This window comes from Dipodomys merriami, unplaced genomic scaffold, assembly GCF_024711535.1.
Source record: "Dipodomys merriami isolate MVZ:Mamm:240054 unplaced genomic scaffold, mDipMer1.0.p SCAF_21, whole genome shotgun sequence".
NCBI lineage: Eukaryota > Metazoa > Chordata > Mammalia > Rodentia > Heteromyidae > Dipodomys > Dipodomys merriami.
This window is the reverse complement of record NW_027203493.1, coordinates 15145811-15166799: the sequence shown is the minus strand read 5'-3', so window position 1 is coordinate 15166799 and position 20989 is coordinate 15145811. Positions and strand designations below refer to the sequence as shown.

Below are 20989 nucleotides of genomic sequence, written 5' to 3'. Positions count from 1 at the left end.
CAAATTCCAAAGAGTTCAGTGGTTGTAGTTCAGGTCATATGCCTGGATGGGGGGAAACTTCCTGTATCTACCTTGAACAAGTTCTGAATATGAGATCTATTCCATGAAGACACAAAGAAGTTCCAAGATCAGAAATATTCATCAGACCTTTTATACATGTAGCTCATCAAAAACAGTGCTGTGCATTAGCAAAATGTGCCAGTTGACAGAAGACTTGTGCCCTGGTCGCCTCTTGTCAGTAACAACATCCAAAGTTTTGCGTATTAGTTGTTTATGAAGCAATAATCATAATTCTTTTTGAGTGCTGAGATTTGATAGTTTTACCACATGTCCGTCATCCTTCCTATTAATCTATTCTGTGCCTTTCAGTTCACCTTTTCACTTAATCACTAGCAGTGGGAACTTCCGCCCATGTTACTTAATTTATGTATTAATTTCTTGATCTGTTTTCAGCTCTACTTTGCAAGGTGGTTTGAGGATTAGAATTATGTGTGCTACGTGCTCAGACTGGATCCAGTGGGAGCCTTGAATTAGATAAGCAGGACTCAGACTTTGTTTAGCCTTTCTCATAGTACAATATAGTTATTTAAACTTTTTTTGTTGTTGTTAGTTGTGGGGCTTGAACTCTGGGCCTGGGCGCTGTCCCTCAGCTCTTCAGCTCAAGGCTAGCTCTCTACCACTTGAGCCACAGTACCACTTCTGGTTTTCAGGTGGTTTATTGGAGATAAGAGTCTCATGGACATTCTTACCCAGGCTGGCTTTGAACCATAATCCTCAGATCTCAGCCTCCTGAGTAGCTAGGATTACAGGTGTGAGCCACTGGGGCCTGGCTTAAACTTTTATTTTGTCAGTTGTGTGTTGAGTTCAGGGTCTGGACTCTGTCCCTGAGCTCTTTTGCTCAAGGCTAGTGCTCTACCACTTGAACTATAGTGCCATTTCTGGGTTTTGAGTGGTTAATTGGAGATAAGATTCTCACCGGGACTTTTCTCCCCAGGCTGGCTTCAAACTGAGATCCTCAGGTTGCAGCTTCCTGAGCAGCTAGGCTTCCAGGCATGAGCCACTGGCACCCGGCATTATTTAAACTATTGATATCTTCATTTCCTTATATACAAAATGGAGATATTTATCCATTCTTCTCCATAAAACAGTTGTGTGGATTAAATGAGAGATTATAGGTAATATGCTTAGTTCAGAGCCTAGTACATAGCACTCTCTATATAGTAACTATTTATTATGATTTGGTTTCTAGAAATGGGTTCCTGATAGGAATCTTTTCTTATTGGTTTTTTGTTTTATTTTATTTTGTTTTGTACTGCTCTTATTGTATAAATTTTAGAAATTCTTTGGATTTTTTGATACTATTGATTGCCTTTTGCTATTTCTCTGCAATTGCAAAAGAATACATGCCTATTCTTAAGAATACTAGTTTGTATATGGTACTTCTTGTATTTCTTAAAAGATTCTATATCTCCATTGTTATTCATTTCTGTTTTCACAATTTTATCTTTGGAGAGATCAATAATGAACTGCATCAATAGTTGCCTCTGGGAAAATAAGGGTCTTGGATCTGAAAAGCATTTTTTTCCTGTGTTCCCATTTGTGCTATGTGTATTTTTGGAAATTACATTGCATGTAGTATACATTGAGATAAATAAATGGTTGCCAGACAAACAATATTGGCTTTATAACCATTATACTAGAGGTTTTCAGTTATAGTAACAGATTTAAGAATGGACAACTATTGCCCCATGTAATTGCAAAGACATCTAACTTCAATACAGAGCTCTATAATGACTCCAATGGTTTCTTCTTTTCTTTATACTCTGCCTTCTATGAGACCATTTCACGGTAAAATTATCTCAACTCATGACCACAGGATGATTGTCAGCAGATCCAGCGGCTAACGGCTTCCTCTTCCACGTCCTATAGAAAGAGAAAAGAATCTCTTGAAGAGATTTTCTCAGAAAAGCAAGAAATTTTCTTTCAAGAAGCCTCTAGCAAATATTTTTCCAATCCTGACTAGCCCAGATGAGATCATCAATCCATTCCTTAAAAAAAAAAAAAAAAAAAAAAATTGTACCAAAGAGGCTGGGCGTCACTAATGTGCTTATACTAATCTGGACCCACCCTGAAGCTGGCTGACTTAGCCCAGAGCGTCCAAACAAGGAGATGCACATTAAAGGAAACACTGTGATAGGTGGTAACGGCAGCACATGGACTTGGGCCTACAGCCTCTGTTTTGTCCCTGTGTTGTTTATAAGTCCCTGTATTGATTTGCTTGACCTACCACAACAAAGCATGGCTGACTGGGTGGCCCAAACAACAGAAGTGTATTTTCTCACAGTCTGAAGTCTACAAGTTTGAGATGAAGGTTTCCATAGCAACTCCTTATTATACCTTTGTTTACCTATCTCAGAACTTTCCAACTAGGGCACCAAAGGCAGCAGGGTTGTAATTATTTTGACATATTGGTTCCTTCAGTCTGGTAGTCGGGCTGAGTTAGGACAAGCAGCCTGCCTTCAAATGTAACCATAGTTAACTGAATTTCAGATGACCACTTCATGCTCTGATATACGATATTTTCCTGTGTGTTCCATGACATGCAAAATTGAGAAATGTCAACTTGTCTCTATAGTTTCCCTGTGCTTAGAATCACACTTCTCATGTTTGCTGCACTTCTTTTTTTTTTTTTAACCTGAATTGATATCATTTGCTATTAAAAGAGATATAGCTTATTCAGAAAATCATGAGCCCCAATCTGCTAAGCATTTGGAACATATTTGTAAAAACATATTACTTAGGCTGAAATTCAAAAGACCACTAATTCTATGAATTAGCAATGCTGTGGAGCAACTTGTTAGTAGGAACATAAAATAGTTCAACTACTTTAGGACACTATCTGGCAACTATATTAAAGTTACTTATATAACTAATAATGACATTTTAAGGTATATGCCCCTGAGAAATGAAAGTATATGTCTACAAAAAGACTTAAACAAAAATATTTATAAAAGAATTATGTCTAGGACTGGGATGTAGCTCAGTGGCAAAGCACTTGCCTAGTAAGTGCAACATCCTGAGTTTGATCCCCAGTACCAAAAAAGAAAAATCAAACAGACAAAAAGAATTATGTCTAATGGTCAATACCTTAAAAAAAATCAAATGCCCCAGCAACAAGATAATAGATATATGTTACTATATTTGTATAGTGAAACTCTGTATATTTCACAAAAAAGAATTAAGCATTGGAACATACAGGAAAATAGTTGTAGTATAGACATTGTGCTAGTTCACAAAATCCAAGCACAAAAATGTAAATACTACATTTATATGATGGTTTATATACAATTTATTTATATGATGTCCTTAACATCACAAACTTGTCGATATTCATGCATGTGACAATAATGTTTACTTCTCCATGTGGAGTGGTAGCATAGTGTCAAGGAATCAGTGTGCTGGCAATGCTCTGAGTCCCATTCTGGGGATTCACAACTTCCAGGCATGTCATATTTGAAAATCCAAGTTTGGTACTTCAAACTAGTATGCTTTACTTTAGCTATTTTGCCACTGGGGAAAAAAAAAAAACCCTAGCAAATAATAATGTTTCCTGAATTTGTAAAATGGTTTCATTTTTTTGGGGGGGGGTGGGGTCCAGTCGTGGGGCCTGAACTCTGGGCCTGCGCGCTGTCTCTCAGCTCTTCAGCTCAAGGCTAGCACTCTACCACTTGAGCCACAGCGCCACTTCAGGAGTTTTTTCTTTTTGCTTATGTGGTGCCGGGGAATCGAACCCAGGGCCTCATTCATGCAAGACAAGAGCTCTACCACTGAGCCACCTTCCCAGCCCCCTGAGTTTGTAAAATGGTATTTAACATTTTAAAATAAATGTTAACGGGTGTGGTAGCTGGGTGCTGATGGCTCCTGCTGATAATCCTAGCTATTCAGGAGGTTGAGATCTGAGCCAGCTGGGGCAGATACATCCTAGAGACTCTAATCTCCAGTTAACCTGCAAGTAGCTGAAAGTGGAAGTGTGGCTCAAGTGGTAGAGAGCCAGATATCAACAACAACAACAATCAAACTGAATGAGAGTGCAAAGACCTAAGTTCAAGGTCCACTACTGGTAACAAAGACAAAACAAAACAAAAAACAATCAACCTATTTTGAATTTATCTGAAAACAGATACATATTCCTTTTTAAACTTTTAGACAACAGAGAAAACTAAAATGTAGATAATAAATCATCGATTTTTTTGTCACTAGAGAAAATCATTCCTGACTTTTGAGACTTTAAAGTGTTATAGTTACATGTAGATATTACTGTTTATAGCTACATATAGAATTTATGTGTAATATTTATATTTATGCATATATATTTTTTTATATTGTATGTTTCATCCTGTTCATTCTCCTTGAATTTTTTTTTGGGGGGTCCGGTCGTGGGGCCTGAACTCGGCCTGGGCGCTGTCCCTCAGCTCTTCAGCTCAAGGCTAGGGCTCTACCACTTGAGCCACAGCGCCACTTCTGGCTTTTTTCTTTTTGCTTATGTGGTGCTGAGGAATCAAACCACACCACTTGAGCCACAGCGCCACTTCTGGCTTTTTTCTTTTTGCTTATGTGGTGCTGAGGAATCAAACCCAGGGCCTCAGGCATGCATGGCAAGCGCTCTACCACTGAGCCACCTTCCCAGCCCCGATTCTCCTTAAATTTTTAATGATTTATGATGTACTAGCTATTTTATCACTTTCTTTTACCCTTTTGTGTACATGTTTATTGATACTTTTTTATTTATGTGTTTGTTGTGGTTGCTTGAGATGGTTGGGATTGAACCCTTGGCCTTGCCACTGCTGGGACAAGCCCTCCCTCTACCACTGAGCCACAGCCAGGATAACACGGATGCTAGGCAAGTGCTCTACCATGAATGCAAAACTTAAGCTCCTCATAAGAAATTAGTTTAATACTTTGTTTGTTGGGATTAAGATTCAAACCAATATTGCATTTTATTGGTCTGCTCTCTTTACATTCTGCTCCCACCATTCCCTCCACCCCTCCTTTCATACTTTCTATTATTTGAACACCCTGGCTCAGCATTTATCCTAGGGCAGGCTTCATATTGTTCATTTACCTGACTGCACCCCACTGGGGCCTTTGATAAGGTCCTGTTCCAGTGGTAGCTGAAAAGAGCCTGTATTAGATTGTTTCAGGCAAAGTTGTCAAGCTTTTGAAGCAATTGTTAAAATGTTCCCTGGGAAGGTCATGACTATTTAAAGAATCTGAATGGTTCTTAAGAGCCCAATTAAACGTCAGGCTAAGTGGTTGTTCAAAGCTTGTTTAGTTAGGGACAATAAAAAACAACAACCCTGTTATTACATCTGGGCTTATGCTCTCTAGCAGCCAGTAAGGGTATAAGCATATAAGAGTGCCATGAACTCTCTACAAGCCAAAGTAGCATGGGAAAGATAATTCATTCCAGGTTACTTAGTGGTCTTTCCAGCTCTTGTACCCCTTGGCTCCGTCCATCAGACACATAACTATTATCAGACAGAGGGTTGGCAACTGAATATCATCTGTGTGGAAGACTGCTTCATTTACTCTGGGAAGGGGAAAACCTTTTTTTCCATCTTTTTACATTTACTAGGTAGAGGACTGTTCCTTAAACTGGCCAAAGACACATGGGCAAGATTTCTGTTCACAGTTTTAACAGAATGACTATCAGGAAGCTATAACTCGAGGTGTGGAAGGAAGGTGTAAGTCAAAGAGAGAAGAAACAAAGAGAGAAAAGGTGGAAGTATGAAGCCTGAACGAAATGTAGCAATTTTAGGTTTGGATTCCATTTTGTCCGGGAACTGTATCAGTAACTCCCCTTGAGCCCAAATTCTAGGAAATCAGCAATTCCCCTTGATCACCTTGAGTCCAAATTCCAGGAACAACCCCCTTTCTGCTAACCACAGCTAATCAGCAGATATCAGGATAAGGACCACTCGGTTGGGGTTCAGACCATCATTTCGAAGAGCATCAACCCCATTAACCAGCCAACCCCCAGTACCTGGTTGAGTTCCACCACTGGTTACACGAATCATCTTTTAGAATTATTTTATGATTTTCCCGCCTTGTGATATGATTCGTTAGGGACTCATAGAGGTCCTTAAAAACCCTATAAAAACCTTGCTAGAGGAAGAAGGGTTGGGGATCTCAACTCTGACCTGCTGTGTCGTGGTTTTGAGTCCAGGCTTGAGCTTATACTAAATGACTCTCATGTGCTTACATCAGAATCAGCTCCTTGGTGGTCTTTGGGGATCCTTATCTGGACATAAGAGAAGAATGCAATCATAATATTCTCTGTGTGTGTGTGTGTGTGTGTGTGTGTGTGTGTGTGTGTGTGTGTGTGTGTGTGTGTGTGTGTGTGTTTATGTTTGTGTGAAAAGTGGAACTAAGAAAATGGTTGTATTGGGAGAGATGGGAGAGAATGATGGAAAGGGGGACATTGATCAAGATGCATTGTAACTACCTAAAGATAATAAAATAAAACCACAAAAATTTCTGTTCACATATGTATATAGAAATCCATAGAACAGGGCTGGGAAGGTGGCTCAGTGGTAGAGTGCTTGCCTTGCATGCATGAGGCCCTGGGTTCGATTCCTCAGCACCACATAAGCAAAAAGAAAAAAGCCTAAAGTGGTGCTGTGGCTCAAGAGGTAGAGCACTAGCCTTGAGCTAAAGAGCTGAGGGACAGTGCTCAGGCCCAGAGTTCAGGCCCCACGACCAGACCCCCCCCAAAAAAAGAAATCCATAGAACAATGTAACCCAAGAACAGAACGTGAGGCTATATACCGTCATAATGGGATGATGAGAGGGATATTTACAGGTAGGCAAGTGACTTTTAGGGAAGATAAATGGACTCCTAAAAGAATGGATGGGACAGATGATAGTTTGTGATAATGTCTGATGAGGTGATTTCTGCTCTTCCTGTCAACTTATGTGGTGATATGGGTCCATCTGCCCCAGTTGCAAAATTGCCAGAGGAGATTTTATGACTTGAATTCCTTTGCGAAGCTCTGCTCTCAGTCAGATAAAGGAGTTAAGGAAATGCTCTTGGTGGTATATTCTGGAGCTTGTCACTTTTCTCCTGGGACCCTTCCCTAGATTTGTACAGATAAGGTACCAAGTGACTGACTGCTCCCAATCCCATGGAAACTGTCTTTCTTGGGAAAGGTCAACCCACTTAAATTGCACAATTGTGTCTTAACTTCAGTAGGCTGTGGTATGTGTGAATGGAGCCACTCTCTTCATTGAAGTTAGTTAGCCCTTTCTATGGTGCAAGTAATCCTGTATTTCATGAAGGACATTTCTATGGAAATTAAAAGTGTAACCTCATTCTTTTTTGGGGGGGGTCCGGTTGTGGGGCCTGAACTCTGGGCCTGGGCGCTGTCCCTCAGCTCTTCAGCTCAGGGCTAGCGCTCTACCACTTGAGCCATAGCGCCACTTCCAGCTTTTTTTTTTTGCTTATATGGTGCTGAGGAATTGAACCCAGGGCTTCATGCATGCAAGGCAAGCGCTCTACCACTGAGCCACCTTCCCAGCCCTGTAACCTCATTCTTTAAAGTTCAAAGTATAACCAGGATGATTTCTACAGGTTGGATCTATGTGTCACAGTCATGGCTATGTTTTGGAGCAGAACAAAAAATATGATTCTATGGGCTCTTTCTGATGAGCCCAAACCATTGGAATACATCCTTTAAGGTTACATGAAGTTGTCCCATCATTTCAGCTCCCAGGGTTTTCAGGAGAAAGGACAGTTTTAATTTTAAGTAATGGAAAACATAAGCCATGGACAAACTGTGTAAGACTGCAAGATCTGGTTTACAGATGCAACATTAGCTAATAAGCAACAAATAGGACTTGAATCTGTCCAATAGCTTTCCATTGGGCATATGCATTCTGTCTATATTTGCTCCCAATTTGATCAAAGACAGAGTAAGATTACTCTTGCTTACAAAATAAATTTATCCCCACTAATTTTGGTCTGGCCATTTGCATAACATAGCCCTTTTAAGTTTACATTACTGAAACTTTTATAAGGAATCTCAGTCTGGACCTCGTTTTATTATTTTTTTTCCAGTCTGGACTTTTAAAAAGCCTTGGAAGTCTAGAAAGTTGCCACTGAGTTAACTTCTACCTATAGATTTAGGTGAATTCTTCTTTTCTAGTGGTCTTCAAAGTATCCTAAATTTAGAACCAGGCATGATGGTACACAGCAAGGCTTTGATTCAATAAACAAACAACCAGATTTCTAAATATCTCCTAAAGTTCTGGAGACTTCCAGGCAGTGACCTTTATTACTCACCCGAAAGGCTGAGAACACTGTAACCCAGGTACCAGGAAAGGTTGTTTTTGAGGGGACTTCATTACCATTGATTCTATAAATCCAAACCTAGTTCCTGGCCATATTGGACTCGATATACATCATTCTTAGATACAATGATCTAGTCAAAGGTGGGTAATATAAAAAATGTTTCCAATGATGTTTTGTTAGAGGGAGAACAGATTCTTACTGAATTTGTGCAAATAACTACATTACCAAAAAAGAATGCTCAACAGAGTCCTTAAATTCTTGAACAAGTGGGGAAGGGGGAGATGGAATGTTTCATTTCTCTTTACATAATCAATTTAAATTGCCCTAAGTTATAAGAAGAAAGAGACAAGAGTTCCTCATAGTCACAAAGAATAACATTATAAACCAAGACTGTTCCAAACAAATAACCATAAAAGTATAAGCATTCTCCAGTGGTTCATTTAGTCTGTGGAATTACTTCTTGTTCTGCTTGATCTTGGCTTAGCAGTTTTATAGAGATATCAGCTTCTCCATCAGTTCTAGAAATTTTCTCAGTGCCCTGGCCATGTCATCAGGCACCCATATTTCTAAGTGCCTGTCATCTCCCTTCTGTGGGTTCCTTTTGTGGAAGATGAATCACTTTGGCCTATGGCTGATTGCAACAGCACTCAGGAGAGTAGCTGAGTAAAACAATAACTGTCTGTGAATGGCAAAAGTCTCAAAGTGCATGATTAAAGATCTTGAGACGAGTTCATTATAACAAAATGGATAAAGGAATTTGGTCTTCTCTGTGACATATGACATATACCAAGGCATTTGCCAGGACAGCAAGGACATTGATAGACTTCTAAGAACTATATATAATTTTTGAAATACATTCAGGCTAAGTGTTTCTTCCTATTTGACAATGCTTCCTGTGCTTTAGAATAATCAGATGAGTCTTATTAGTTTAACATCTCTCTTTTGGCAAGGTAACAGGAAAAAGCCTTTGAGATTTTCCAGAGCACTCTACATATCAAAGTCAGTTTGAGGTCAAGATTTCATTTAGAATTTGATTTGGGGAAGTTGTCAGAAACGTTACAAGGTTTAAACAGGTGATTAAGTAGGATCATAGTCACTTTTTCTTAAAAGAAGATTTGGTTTTCTTAAATAGTGGAAGACATGGAAATTGTTGTGATCAGACACTGCATCTTTATTTCTTTTATCTTTAGATTCCTTACAAGGTAAAGAAAAACCTTTTACAATTTCCTATTAGGAGCCGAACAATAAGCAAAGAAAATTTGAGTGAGAGAACAGCAAGTTGGTGATATTTAAGATAATGCTATTTATATGAAGACTCATTATATAGCTTTATAATAAATCTGTTCAATCTTAATCAAATTGTGAGCAGAACTGACAAGAGACTGGAAAAAGAAAAGGCAGAATTTTATTCACAAATGTAAATGAGAGTTCACAGAAAAGTGTGACTGAAGGGAGTGATTAGGATTTAGGACTTGTTGTTAGGATTCTCCAAAGAAACAGAACCCATAAAAAATAGACACAGAAGTCATGATAGAGAGACTGAGATTTATCTTAAGGCATTGGCTCCTGTGATACAGGGGCTGAGACATTCCACAATCCATTGTCTGGAAGCTGGTGTTCTAGAAAAGTCCATGTTATAACTCAGAGTCCCAAGGGCAGACAACAAGGTGTGGTTCAATCCATTTGTGCTATAACAGAAATATCCCAGGCTGGATATTTTATAAGATCTGGAGCAGGGAGGTCTACAAGCAAGGAGCAAGCACATTCAGTGTCTGGCAAGGGGCCCCCTTTGTTTCCAAGATGACACCTTGAAGATTGTATCCTTTCGAGGTAAAAGGGGCAGAAGGACAGAGGAGCCTTGCTAGTTCTCTCTAGTCCTTTCTTAGGCTTCAAACCTCATGAGGACAGAATCCTCATAGTCAAATGACATTCTAAGGCTGTACTTGTTAACACTGGGCATTGATGTTTCATGTGAATCTTGGAACCACAGCTGAAGGGTAGTTTGTGGTGTAAATTCTAGCCTGAGGGCATAAGGTCAGTGTCTCACCCCAAGGAACAAGGAGGGAAGGGGAAAGGCTTTCTTCCTTTACCTTTTGTCCTAAACAGACCCTCAATGGGCTGGACCACACAGCCATGTCAGGGAAAGCTGTGTGCTCCACTGGAACTCCCAACTCAAATGTGAATCTCATCTGGAAACTTCTCACAGGCTCACTCAGAAATAATGTTTAGCCAAACATTTTTACACCCTCTGTCCCAGCCAAGCTGGTGAAATATGAAATTATTACAGGATTTTTTGTTTCTTTTTAGTATCTTCACCAGAAAAGGAAATAGGGAGAAGGGCACTCACTGGGAAACAAAAGACTTGTAGAAAAGATAAAGAAACTCTCAAAGAAAATGAATGGGAGATGAGCTAGTTTTGTGATACCATATGTTACCTAATTTCCTAGCCTGGTAACATGCCAGGTGACTTAGTCACTCCAGTCCTATTGCAAAACACTGGCGAGGGGGTTGATGGCCTTTGAATTCTTCTTGGGAAACTGCTCTTGTGCACAGATAAGGAAGGATTCCCCCAAAGGGAGTTCTTAGTGATACGTTCAACTCCTTTGTTCCCACATTCTCCAACATTTCTCCCTGTAAGACCCAGTAGAGCTTTTCTCATTTAACTGATTGGGAAACTGAGGCCTGTAGTGACTAAGGTCACAGAACTAAAAAGTCACTCCTGGGCTCCAATCCTACTTCTTATGTGTCTTCCTAGTGGGATGTCTTACAAATAAGTGGGTACGCACAAATCTGGGTGTGTAATCATGGGTCACTGTTTGTCTCTTCCTAGACTATCCAAATTCAAATCATGGGAAATAACTTTTTTTGTGTGTCAATTGTGGGGTTTGAACCTGAGGCCTGGGTATTGTTCCTAAGCTCTTTATACTCAAGGCTAGCACTCTACCACTTTGAGCCACAGTGCCACTTCTGGTTTTCTGGTAGTTACTTGGAGATTGAATGTCTCATGGACTTTCCTGTCCAGACTGGTTTTGTTGAGCTCCTCAGATCTCAGCCTCATGGGCAGCTAAGATTACAGGCATGAGCCACCAGTGCCTAGAAGAAATAACTTTTGAAAGAGGATATATTGTAAAAATCAAATATAGATTGTGGGGTAAGACTGCAATCCATGCAAGAATTTGGTAAGAAATTGAAGGAGGGTGAATATAATCAATGCACATTTATATATCTGTGTGTGTGTGTGTGTGTGTGTGTGTGTGAGAGAGAGAGAGAGAGAGAGAGAGAGAGAGAGAGAGAGAGAGAGAGAGAGAGAGTGAAGTCCTCCAAAGATTGTTTTTTAAAAAAGGAAGGAGTTAAAGAGTAATAGAATGAGTAAATTCGATTAAAGCACATTACATGCATGCATGGAAATATCATAATGAAACTCCATTGTACAAGTAATCTACTGGAATAATATAGAAATTTAAAACTATATGTAAAATGCTGAAAGAAATCTCCTAGTTCCTGAGGCTGTGTTGGGTTCACTGCAGGGACACAAGGGTGGCCTCCCCCTCCCATCGTAACCCAGCATATCTCTCTTCAGAATTGTCTGCTTGGAAGCAAAATTCCAGAGCATAAGAAACATCACTTCAAACCAGCTGTGTGACCTTGGGCAGGTTACTTAATCTTTCTGTGTTTTAGTTTCCTTATCTGTGAAATGCAGGAAAAACACAGGGTTTTTGTGAGCATGAACTACAAAAATCATTCATCTCAAGACTTTCACCTAGGTTATGGCTAAAGGTAGACTCATTCTTAGTTATGACTTCTGATTTTTCTCTCCTCTAGAATTGATATTAGAAAGAGAAGGCACACATACAAGATAATAATAATAATAATAATAATGCCATTAGTAGTAACATATAGCAATACTATGAAAGAAATCCTCAGTAATGATATTTCCTTCTCTCTTCTACTAAAACATCTGCAAGTACATAGGGACAAAAATGGCTGCACCATTATAAACTAAAGGTATGAGGCTGAGCACTTGCCAGTTCTATGTGTGATTTGGGCATCTGAGGGGCAGAGAAAGCAGCCAGTGGGGGAATTCTTTGGCATTAGGTAGGCCTGGATCTCAGGCCTAACTCCTCTGTTGTGTAATCCCAGAGGTTTTCTTAACCCTCTGGACCTAGTCCATTACTAAACCCTAAATTCATTATCTGCTCAATAACTCTCCAACCTATCCTCTTTTCTGTATCTCCACAACCTTCCCTACTTTAGTCAGCTGTTAGCTCTTGTCTGAACCACAAGAGTCTGCTGGCTGGTCTTCCTCCTTTTGCTCTTGCTTTTACTATTCAACATGATTTACCATGCAAACCTCCCAATTAATCTGGGAGTGAAAAATATGAAGCAAGAAATCCAAAACAACATGGCACAAATGCAATGAAGAAATAGCTGAGCTGGGTGCCAGTGGCTCACGCCTGTAATCCTACCTACTCAGGAGGTTGAGATCTGAGGATCGTGGTTCATAGCCAGCCCAGGCAGGAAAGTCCATGAGCTCTTATCTCCAATTAACCACCAGAAAACCGGAAGTGATGCTGTGGCTCAAGTGGTAGAGCACTCATTTTGAGCTGAAGAGCTCAGGGATAATGTGCAGCTCCAGAGTTCAAGTCCCACGACTGACAAAAAAAATTGCTCATCAAGAATCCATTAAAATATCTAAAATTTGAAAGACTAACAAGACCAGGTGCTGGTGAGGATGTGGAACAATTTGCACCCTTGTTCTCAGTGTAAGATGAGTATGGAATGTTACACCAATTTTGAAGAAAGAAAAAAAAAGACTGGGTGTTTGTTATTGTTAAACATATCCTTCCTCTTCTATAATCTTTTACATTCTACTTCACAATCTAAGGTGGCTGTTTAGTTCCAGCTATTGTGTCCATATTCCAAAATTTGCACAAAGGGCTTTCTTTTTAAGTCTTGTTTAGTCATATGGCCACATATAGATACCAGTGAGACTGACATATAAGTCAATTTGTAGCCAATATATATTACATGTTTTCTTTTCTTCCTTTTTTTTTGTCCATCATGAGTCTTGAACTCAGGACCTTTTGCTCAAGATTAATACTCTACCTCTTTGAGCCACAGCTCCACTTCCAGTTTCCTTGGTGGAAATAAGTCTCATGGACTTTCCTGCCTGGGCTGGCTTTGAACCACAATCCTCAGATCTTAGTCTCCTGAGTATCTAGGATTACAGGCATGAGCCACCAGCACCTGACATGTTTTCTTAAAACTCAAGAAAGCAGACTATCTATCATAGCTAGGAATGAAAGCCCTTTTCAGATTCCTTTCACCTATCTGGAGTGATGAACTCTCTATCCTCCTTGAATTCTGTTCCTTTGTGTTCATAAAACCCACCAGCAACCTTGTCACCTTTACTCATCCTCTTGGAATGTCTTTTGCTTCTCCTCCTCTTTACCCACCACGCTTTCCTGACTGCTGAGGTCCAGGATTCCTGCAGAAGCTAAACTCTTCCTGCAACAAACCTCCTGTGCTTCATGTTCAATCTACTCCTGTGCCTCCATTCTGTCTTTTTTTGGGGGGGGGGTCAAGTCCTGGGGCCTGAACTCTGGGCCTGGGCACTGTCCCTCAGCTCTTCAGCTCAAGGCTAGCGCTCTACCTCTTGAGCCACAGCACCACTTTAGGCTTTTTTCTTTTTGCTTATGTGGTGCTGAGGAGTCGAACCCAGGGCCTCATGCATGCAAGGCAAGCACTCTACCACTGAGCCACCTTTCCAGCCCTCCATTCTGTCTTATGACTTGAGTGGCTTAAATCTCTCCCGGTGGACATTTTTAAAAATTATACTTTTATTATCTTTAAGTAGTTTTACAAAGGGGTTACCATTCAACGACTCAGTTTTTAAATACATTATATCTTGATTGATAGCACACCTTTATTATTTTCTCCCATTCCTCCCACCCTAACCTCTCCTCTCCCCAATGACATTTTACACATTTAGGTCTAGTCTCTCACCCTTGATTTTTGGTTTCCTGAAGGTTGATCCTGTTACTCAGTGAAGATTTATTGGCCTTCCATCTCACATTTGGTGTCATGTGTTCCATGTTGGGGATTTTCTAGCAAATAAGAGGCAAGAACTCTCCTCAAAATCCTAGTATTTCCCATGGTTCTATTTTTTAAGCATGAGAATGTCATTGGGTACGTCATAAATCTCTGAGGAATAAATCGTTGAGGAATAAATCCTGTTATTTGTTTAAATAATAATTGCTCATAATGCCTACTGGATAATTGCTATAATAGGTACTATGCTGGTCTTTTATGAGACAGGTACCATTTTGCCCCTCTTTTTGCTATAATAATGGGATAGTGATGGAGGAAGTTAAAATCAAGGCCTTGTGCTAAGTAACAGGACTCAAGAAACAAAAGACAGCCACCCATTTTGTCATATCATTGCTAAATGACTCCATGTTCTTATCTATATATATGGTAGATATATGCACACAACAGGGGGAAGCCAGGAGGAGGAACAGAATAAGTGGGAACAGCCTACACTCAGCAAAAGGAAAGATATGTAAACATCACCTGCTGTGGAAGAAATAACTTGTATTGTCACAGCTCATAGAATTCACAAACTGTGTAGACCATGATAATGACGATTTGCCTTGTGAAAGTCAAAATGTGTTTGTGACTGTGAAATATGTGAAATTTATGTAATCACCTAATCTCAATTAAAGAAAAAAAGTGGGAGAAGGGATGGGTTAAGAGAGATGGGCGACAACATTGTCAGACACTTTGCACTCATATACTGTTCTGTAAAATGGGAACTTCTTTGTACACCTACTTAAAGATAAAAAAAAAATAAAAGTAGAGGCATTAAATAAAAAAATTAAGGCCTTGTACTTGCTAGGCAAGTTTCCAGCACTTGAGCTATACTCGCAGCCTTTTTGCTTTTACTTTAGTTTTGAGCTAGGCTCTCATGTTTTTGCCTGAGCCAGCCTTAGAGAGTCCTCCTTTCTCTGCCTCCTAAGTAGTGGGGATTAAGGACATGCCTCCTCAAACCTACGGCCAGTCCCAGTCACCATTAAATTTTTACAGCTACAAGTGAGGCACAAAGAAGTAACTGGCCTAAAGTCACACAGCTAATAAGGTGTGAGGCCAGGATTTCATGTAGATAGCATGATTCCTCAGTCCAGAATCTTAGTCTAGGATCTTCGTTGACAGGGAGCAGAATGGTCTCATGATTTAAAGACTGACTGACATCATTTAAAATAGCCATCCCTAACAAGGACTGGGCCTCCCACCCCACCTTAATGCGAAGTCTTCCTGTGCTGAGATGCCCCTTCCTCTCCAGGTCCCCCATGCTAGGCACTGCCAGCTTAACACAGTGAGCATCTAGGTCTCAGGTGCCAGCCTCTGTTTCTGCCTTCCCTTTGCATTGTCAAATCCTACTTTGGACACAATAAAAACCAGTCCCACACTGCCATACCTTTGGGGGCTACAGCCCTCTGATCTCACCCACCATGGTAACGGGGTGCAGTCACTGAGGAAAGCCTGTGCCCTTCCATCCCCAGGCTACATCCAGATCTCCCACACGTTCTGTTTAGTCCAGCCCACCATTTCATGTGTTTTGATTTCCTGTCAGCATTTACAGTCTAGAACACACTGCACCGACTCTGGATTTTGCACTTCTCTTGATGCACATGAAGGGTTTTGGAAACCCCGGGACTGCATGCCATAGCTCAGGAAGCCAAGTTCAGGTGTGGCACGCACCGTCTAAGTTGATGTAGCTCCTTCCTCCTATCACTCAGACACCCGTGGCCACATTCATTTTCCTTACAAACCTGCCACGATGAATGACAATGAAAAATGTGTGTTAACACAGTGCAACAGAATGTGCTGTATAAACTGTACCCTTTATCATCTTTGGACAGGGTACTGTTATTTCCCCTGCCACACACACACACTTTACTGATGAGGAAATGGAGAGCCATGTTAGCAGCAGGAGGGCTGGAACTCACAGACAGGCATTCTGGCCACACACTCTTTTGCTTTTCAGTACTGGCACTGTCACCTCTGCTACAAGCATTTGTGCAGTGAGACGGAAGAGGAAGGGGCCCTGCCCTTGAACCCCCTGTGCTGACACATTGAAATACATAAGCCTCAAAGACATACAACAAGAAGGAAAAGGCCTTTTTCCCCCATTGCTCTGGTCAGAGCTGAACTGGCAGAGAGCAGAGCTGTGGAAGGAACTGAGCTGAGCAGTGTCTTGGAAGATGCTTCACATGTAGTCTGGTGGAGGAAGGAAGGAAGCAAGGAAGGAAGGAAGGAAGGAGGTAAAGAGGGAGGGAGAGAGTGAGGGAAGGAGGAAAGAGAGAGGGAGGGAGAGAGAGAAGCTTCCCTTATCTCTCTTGAAACTGAGAATTAATCACTTCTACCTGGCCTCCATCTAGCTCTCACTTGAAACCTTAGCCGATAAACAGGTGCAATCCATCTCAATCCTATGCCTCTGAGGAGGAGGCAGGAGGGATGGGGAGGCCGTGGGGAAATGTAAAGCCAGCAGAGCAACCATCTTCCTGTCAGCACCCACAGTGGTTGCTCAGACTCCTTGAGTCCCCAGACTGCGACTTCACAGTGTGACAAATGGAGCTTGGTGAACAGACAGGGATGAACTTGATTGGGTTTTCAGTCTTGGGAAACGGAATCCTCTGCACAGGCCTATGCTCAAGTGAGAGTTTCACTTGGAAACCTCCATCATTTGGGGGCAGAGGGAGGAAGGCTGGTTCAGGTGAGTGGTCCTGACCTGAGATTCGCCTGCAAAGTTGAAGATATTCATCGGCATTACTGAGTGTCAACTGGTAAACCTATGGTATAAATTGTGGTGATGATTGTAATATTCTAGGCCAAGGTACTTGACAGGAAAGAGCACAGGCTTAAATTGGAGCTCTCTGGGGAAAACTGAGACTTGTGGATACTGTAAACAGTTTATGTAAACCACTCAGCTCCCAGGAACACTTGAGTCTGAATGTAGCCAGGTGCCAGAAAGCAAGGTGACTTCTGAGGTTTCATGTGGGAAGGATGACATTGTAGAGTCTCATCTCCCAAGATTGTCATGAAGATTATAACATATGATTTGCTGTGAACCATCTTCACCACAGCTGAACGCTATGGGCTGACCCATGTTCCTTAAGCTGGGTTGCCCAGAGGCTTTGTAAGCAAAGAGCTGGTGCATAACAGCTATGGAAAATCAAGTCTTACGGAGGCTAAGGAGGGGCAGAGAGTCAGGACAAATTAGTCCCCACTGTTAGAAATACACTTTCCAAGAATCACTGGAGTCACAACGATAGACACAAAAATAAAGAATTGTCTCAACAAGGCAAAATATACTTCTACAGAAGGGTTTCCCATCAGCCAAAAATGTGGCAAGCAAGCACACAGAGCAGGCAGGCTACTCTCCTATTTATTCCTAATGTAGCAGACCCCACCTCTCTGCTCAGATTGGTTGAGCTCAGGTTCACAATCTGATTGGGTAAAATCTATTTACATAAGGTGACTTTGCAATAAAATTGCCAGTACATGAGTAATATCAAAATATACCTGCACCCTCTGCGATTTCTTGGACAATCTGAGTTATGTCTTAATTCCATCTTGAAAAGAAACCAGTTTAAGACAAAAGCCCTACATTTCAAAACCCCTTCCTTATCCCAAAGGAAGTTCCTCAACAAGAGCCAAGTCACCAGGCCAAAGAAGGAACTTTTAAGCAACACACTTTGATAGAAAAAAAACAGTTTTTCTCACACCACCTAGCAGAAAGTTGGCTGATGCTCAGAGAAGACAGCTAATGGGAGCTTTTTAAGTCATTGCTGTGTGGTCTCCCTTGTAACTTCCCCATCTACCTGCCCACCTCTCAGCAAAACAACCATTATTGTTCCCAGAGGTACTGTATAGAGACAGATATCTGGGGAGCAGTCAGAAGCCTCCAGTGGGCAGGCAGCAAGAACTTGCCATGTATTGATTTGTGAATGCCAAGTGTTTAGCCTGGTACCAGTCCGTGGAGAGTTCTCCATAAATGTTAGTTCCTGTTATTATCATGACCATTCTCTTATTACACAGGTTGGTTCTGTCTGTCAACAGCAAGCTGGAATTACAGAGCTGAGACTGGACGAGCACTCCAGGAGGGAAAAACAAAATCTGCTCCCTCCCCAGAAAACAAAGAGGAGTATTATACAGTGAACTATCTCAGAAGAAGCGTGGCAGCCAGCAGAAAGAAGTAGCTTAGGAAATCCCAGGTGAGCTTTGGTCAGTGCTCAGTGTCCCCACCTGCTTCAGTAAGACGTGACTGGTCTTCTTTCCCTCTGATCTGTAGGTTGCAGAATGAGAAGAATGTCAATTAACCTTGTTATCTGAGCCAAATACTTTCTGCTTTAATTTCTTAGATAAGATTTAAAGTGAATGGAGAGCTCTCCGAATACCCCAACCGGCCTCTTTATGAGATTCCTGAGGGGCGGGAGGCCTCCAGTAGGGTGGTAAAGGGGGCCCCTTCTCCCCTACTAGGAACCTTAGGGGCAGCAGCTGCTCTTTCCTCTCTCAGTTCTGACTAAAGACCCTTCCCCACCCAGTCTTTCCCCTCCATCAAACACCGCTGCACTTTAGAAAAAGGAATAGAAAAAGAAAAAATTCTTAAAACAAAATGAGCTCTTCTTACATTGGGTGATTCTAGCATTTTGTTTTTTTCCCTGTAGTCTTGTCTTTAAAAATCTGCAAAGTAGGAAAAACAATCTGCAAGGTGCTTTTACATTCCAGTCATGGGCACCCAGTCTCCCCCAGCCCTCCCTCCCCGGCGTGACACAGAGCCTCTTCCCACTACGGCGGCGGCAGCAGCAAGGCACGGCATGCTTGACTTCATGCTCAGCACCCAAACTGATGGTGAAACTATCCTAAAAGGACTCCTGCCCATTTTCCAGGCACAGGGAATGGCAGAGTCCGTGCATACCTGGCAGGAGCATGGCTATTTAGCAACCTACACAAACAAAAATGGCAGCTTTGCCAACTTGAGAATTTATCCACATGGATTGGTGTTGCTGGACCTTCAGAGTTATGACAGCAATGCACAGGCCAAAGACGAGATGGACAGCCTTCTGAACCAAGTAGAAGAAAGAATGAAAGAACTGAGTCAGAACAGCTCTGTCCAGGTGAAACGATTACCAGCCATAATTCGAGGAGGGGCCATTGACAGATACTGGCCCACTGCTGATGGGCGCCTGGTTGAGTATGACATAGATGAAGTGGTGTACGATGAAGATTCGCCTTATCAGAACATTAAGATTCTACACTCAAAGCAGTTTGGAAATATTCTCATCCTTAGCGGGGACGTTAACTTGGCAGAGAGTGATTTTGCCTATACTCAGGCCATCACAGGAAGTGGCAAGGAAGATTACATGGGCAAAGATGTACTGATTCTTGGAGGTGGAGATGGAGGCATACTGTGGGAGATAGTCCAACAGCAACCAAGGATGGTCACCATGGTAGAGATCGACCAAATGGTGATTGATGCATGTAAGAAACACATGCAGAAAACGTGCGGTAACATTTTAGACAATCTTAAAGGAGAGCGACATCAGGTTCTCATAGAGGACTGTATCCCAGTACTGAGGAGGTACGCCAAAGAAGGGAGAGAGTTTGATTATGTGATGAATGACCTGACAGCGGTTCCGATCTCCACATCTCCAGAAGAAGATTCCACATGGGAGTTTCTCAGACTGATTCTTGACCTGTCAATGAGAGTACTGAAACAGGATGGGAAGTACTTTACACAAGGGAACTGTGTCAATCTGACAGAAGCCCTGTCACTCTATGAAGAACAGCTCGGGCGCCTGTATTGTCCTGTGGAATTCTCCAAGGAGGTTGTCTGTGTCCCTTCATACCTGGAATTGTGGGTATTTTACACTGTTTGGAAGAAAGCTAAACTTTGAAGATGAACCTCCCTAATCAGATGTACTGTAAACAGTCTTCCTGATCTCCATATTCTGTATATGATCTCTAAATGAGCCAGGTAAATTAATTGTGAATTCCTTCAAGTTTTCACTTTTTAATAATTATCCTTGATTTGAAAAACATCAATGGAAAATGTGTATTTTGATGAGGTAGGATGTTAATTTTTTTGCAAGTCAGCTGAAGGACAATTAGCACAGCAAAGACTAAGATGTGCACTGATAATTTTTATTTCTGTGTGGCCTTTTTGTTGTTTAGTTTGGGCAGATTTTAAATTTGGACATTTAGAGGAATGAACATCTTTGTTTTTGTTCTGGAGGGGAGTTCTTCCCTACAAAATTGACTTAGACATTAAATATGGTGCTTATGAGAGAGTTCAAAATGAGTAGAAATGCATCGATTAAAATTATAAAAGAGACATTTCACGTGTTCTGTTTGTTTTATTGTAGCCTGGTCCCTTTTCTCACTCTGATGGCCTAAAACAAAGCTATCTCATGGATTACTTTTAGTTCCCTTACAGCATCCTGCACCCCTTGTCACTTCTCTCTTTAAAATGGGATGGTTGGAAGTGGCGCTGTAGCTCAAGTGGTAGAGCGCTCGCCTTGAGCTGAAGAGCTGAGGGACAATGCCCAGGCCCAGAGTTCAAGCCCCACGACCGAC

At 41.4% G+C, this 20989-nt stretch overlaps 1 pseudogene; it reads left to right on the top strand.

The window, feature by feature from the left end:
• Positions 1 to 20740, top strand: part of LOC138833976 (spermine synthase pseudogene) — a 53125-nt pseudogene extending 32385 nt beyond the window's left edge.
• The last annotated feature ends 249 nt before the right edge of the window (positions 20741 to 20989 follow it).